The following is a 5,007-nucleotide window of genomic DNA, read 5'->3' as shown; positions in this document are numbered from 1 at the left end:
TATGCACAGTTGAATTGATAATTAAACTTTTGTATATGTGTTGAAATTTCCATTTTTCGTCAAAGGTCAAATTAGCAAAATGAACAACATCTGTCATTATGCAACCCTTATTAAGGTCAACTCAAAGGTTACCCGGACTTCCTAACTGGTTTTATTTTTTTTTCATCAAAATTGAATTTCGGCTTCAAAAAATTATTTAGGGTCTAGTTGTTAGATGCACTAAAATTAAACTAAAAAGTGCCCCTAAAATTGTCCATATTCGGTAAATTTGATCGAAAATACGTATTTTGCCAAACCGCAGGAATCAATGAAAGTGAATGTGTGCTTATTAGTGGAGTTGAGCGAGTATATTCATTGATTAAAGCTTCTGAACAACAGTATATAAAGTTTCCATAGAAAATTCCACGTTTCCAGTCCTAAGGAGCCACATATGTACCGTTAAATACCTAATCTTTTGTGGATTTTATTAGAACCACTGTTTTAAACAAACAATTATCATTTCATATTGACATTTGACGAAAACCACAAAGCCCAATACACAATAATTCTACAGTTAACTAAAACAGTAATTTTCATCTACATGGAAATAAAATGTTTCTATATTACAGTACTATAATAAAAAAGACATGAGGAATTAATAAGGTATTCGTAAGTACAAAAAAACTATGAAAGTAATGATTCCCAATGAAATACGTATACTAAGCAAGTCTACCATGCTTCGAAAGATTCAAAGAAATATTAATCTTTCTAATTTCTTGAATTACCAGATTCCATTGTTGTTGTTCCCTTTTTCAAACACAATACTTTAGTGATTTAGTTTTTATTATTTAACTACAACATCATAGACAAGTATAATTATTATACTTAAGTATATAGATTCCTATCCGTCTACCTGTCGATCTGTCTGTCTATATATCATCTAAGTAAATCTCCCTTAACTTTTTAATAAGAATTTAGAAGCTTTGCATGAACTGTAGACACTATACATGTACTTGAGTATGAAGGAAGAAAATGATCCACTCATGGAGAAGATCATCCAACTTGAAGGTTTTAATCTTGAATTAAGGGTTATTTCTTTGTGAGCAGTTTCACAGTATACCTAATATATGAAAAGAACCTGGGTTTTCTGATTTGAATATAACATAAACTGTAAGTAAACCTGGAAGGGTAGTAACAAGCATAAGACGGGATTTGGTGATTTAATTGGTAGTATACAAATTCCGCTATTGTTCATCTTTCAGAGACATTCAAAAACAGCTAGCATAGTAACCTGTGTAAAGAATATTGGACAAAATCAACAAAATCTGCGACACCATAATATACATTAAAGATGTTTTCAAACGAGATCATACTCTGTATCACACTCTGTTTAGTTTTTATACTATTGACAAAACTTTCCTTTGTCCTCCCCCTTATTTTTCTTATTATGTGATGTGAAATATCAGCCGGCATTAATACACTTCAGTGTTGATTTGAAACGTATGGACACAATCAGCATTCCTAAACAATCCCCAGTCACCAGACTACTTAAAATAGAAGATTTATTCTATTTGTTGATAAAGGCATGAGTGTACCAGGCGTTTAATTCAAAATTAAGCAGAGTTAATTGTTTCCTGCTTCAGCTATGTTGCAAACATTGGATGTTTTCCCGCGTTAAATTTTCACCTTTAAAGTATACAGGGATCTTTTAAAAATCAAAACCATCGTCAATGTTAATAGCGTAACATATTTTTGTGCACAAACTTTAAAAATGATACAGGACTTTTTTTCTTATCACCAAATTCTTGATTACAAGTAATTAAAACAAGTTTTGTTAGTTTATGTATTGTTAAAGGTCATACGTAAACAATTAGTTGTATGAAATTATAAACTCTTTAAACGATAAGGAATAAAAGCCTTTGCCACTAGTTAGTCTCACATTTGAAAACCTATCGAAGTTTTTTTTTAAGCAGTATATTGTATCATAAGTACATTTAAACACTTAAGATTATTTGTTACCCATACATGTACTACGTATAGTTGATTAAATTCCCCTGTGTCTTATGATATATTGAATGATATATAGACATGTATAAGATGGTGATGCAGGTGCAAGTATATCGTCAGTCTTGTTTTGATAATGATTTGATTTTGTTTGCAAAAACAGGAACGCTTTATACATGTATTAACTACATGTATGAGTTTCATAAGTGTTCATAGTTTATGCATACAGCCCCATTGGTATTACTAACATATGATCTTGTACTCCATTTCTATAACTTTATTAAATGTGTATGTGCTATGAAGTAAGGGGCCATTATGGTAAGGGGCTGGGACAATGACTCTAATATAGTCACAAATTAAACAAAAGGATGTTGTTATAGTTTGATAATCTTCCAGTACAAAAGTTAGAGCTACTATATTGCTATTGCGTTCGACAGATCTAGAAGATACTAAATGGACATGGTGGTAGAGCATGAAACGACACTCGACATGGTCAGCAATTATAGAGTAATACTATGGCGTTGTTTATTATGGTAATGGTACCAAAAGTGCATTCACCACGACATTCTGCATAGACTACTTATAGTTAATGTCCCGACTTTTAATTGGTGCATGCATTTTTTTAACATTTCTTATAAATTTCTTGAGTGATGATATATTTTTCAATTGTTATTAGTGTATCGACGGGCATCTGTCGAGTTTGCAGACCTCTTCGTTTTAATAATTCAAAAATGCCATTTCGTAGCTCTTTTATTTACGTCTCCCGTATGATTTATTGGATTATTGCTGTTGTACCATAAGTGCATCAATGATAAAGTTCTTTGAATAATTACGATGCGTTCTGTCTTTGTTGGGACACATTTGTAGCTGTTTAAATAATTGAAAAAGATCAACTATTTCGGTTGTTGAAAGTAGGGGTGCTTTATTAAATAAAGGATGCTGATTTATTGTTTTGTATCGCAGTTGCCATGAAAATCAGATGCAAAGTTTAAGTTTCTAACTAGTAAAGAAAAATGGTTGATTTTGTGCATCGAATCAGGACAAGAATTTCGCTCATCTTTGACAGGACCAGGCCTTGTAGATTTATATATTTTCATTTTGAAAATATTTAGTAGCAGAAAACAGATGAGTGTACATGACTTTCTATAGTGTTATAAATAAGACTAGACCAACTATGAACTTCCGTATGCCTGGAGTAATCAAGTAGGGTTGAATGCAGATCCGAATCTTTCATGGTAGTTTCAACTTGGGTCTTAAACCGAACAGTAAACGCAGAGATCGCAATATGCTATCACATAAAGTTTGAACTAAGATAAGATTTTACAGGATTATAAATCGGAGGTCCGTCGGGTGCAAATGTATTAGTGGATGGGAGAATAAAAGAAGTTAGAAACTGTGTTCAGACTTATTACTCAGTCTGGGTCTTTACACGACCACTTTCGACAACTACTCGACGAGTACTCTAAGTATTCCCGAGCTCCTGTAACCAATTTTCAATATTTTTCATTTCATAAAAGTCTTAAAGGAACACAGAACGATGTAGATTTAGGTTGACCCGAATACTTTTGTCAATCATGCCGGACCCGGCGCACAGGCGCTTAAATAATCTTCGATCTGGTATGAACATGTAATTTGAACCTAATTTTAATAGCACTATACAAAAACTACAATGTATATTGCCATGGTAATTTCAATTAAGCTGAAAAAAGTCTAATCCTCATGATTGCACGGTATTTTACTCATACAACTTATTGAAGATATTAACATTATACACAGCGCGACCGAACAGAAAGTACTTTGTCATTTTTGTCGGATCACATTGTAACCATTTGTACATGACGAGAGTAACGCTTGATTCGACGGTATAGTGGAAGTGTTCGCTTAAAGCGCAGAAGTTCGTGGGTTCAACCTCCGACCTATCGCTATGTCATGAAATAAAAAAAATAGTCAATGCTTTTCCGCTACGAATGCAACGTGACGACTGGCTGCTCTAGTGACAGAGAATAGGGTATGTAAGTCTCGTCACGTGACTCCGTGATTTCATGAGAATGGGCCCTCATCTCCCATTCAAAAGCATTTACATAGCATTGATTTCAATGTTAAAAGCAAAATATCTTTTTGTGAAAAAAATACCGATAAAAAATGACAAATATCTAGTTCTACTGGATAAAAATATTTAAAAAAAAAGCATAAAATACTACCATTGTTATTAAAGGGTGATAAGTCTAACATCATTCGACACTATTTTGCGATGGAGAGATTATTGTTAACAAATACCGATCAGATTAGATTCGATAAGTTAAGGTTTTACCTGACGGTACATCGCAAAACTCAAGATATGTAGTGGTAAAGTTAACACACGGATAAGCCAAATATTTGTCTATAATAACCTTGTGGCCAATGAAGGTATTTATTATGATTTTTTTTTAAGAAGGACTGACATTTAACAGCAAAAAATAAACGAAACTGCACATCATATTCCGTATAAATGTATGTATGACATGGTAATACCAATGCCTGTAAATAATACATTAAAAAAAAAAACCCAAAAAATATTGATTAAATTGTTTGTAAGAAACTGAGTAAATTCATTGTAGATTTGTTTGTTTGTTTGTTGGGGTTTAACGTCCGAGCAGCAATATTTCAGCTATATTCAGACGAAATTCATTGTAGATACAAGTATTAGTAATATAAATTAAAAGTTTTTTACATTTTTAAAATCTACAATTCATTTTTGTAGATAAATTCTTGAAAATGTTATGTATATTAGTAGTTTAAAGCGAAAGTAAATTTGTATTTATATTACAAATTTTATTTTGCATAAATATACATTAAAATATTAAAATTGCAAATTTATTTCGTTATTTTTTTTTTTTACATAAATGACATTTATTTGAAAATCAATTTAAAGAAAACACGAAAAAACTTGAAATTTAATGAAAAAATTATTCTTTACAAAAGATAAAAAATAATTCGTCGTAAATTATACTTTAAAACTAGAAATTTAATAATTAATTAAAATGT

This window comes from Perna viridis, chromosome 4 (assembly GCF_037379345.1).
Source record: "Perna viridis isolate PV_CMFRI_1.1 ecotype Kerala chromosome 4, ASM3737934v1, whole genome shotgun sequence".
Lineage (NCBI taxonomy): Eukaryota > Metazoa > Mollusca > Bivalvia > Mytilida > Mytilidae > Perna > Perna viridis.
Note: the sequence above shows the minus strand (reverse complement) of the source record.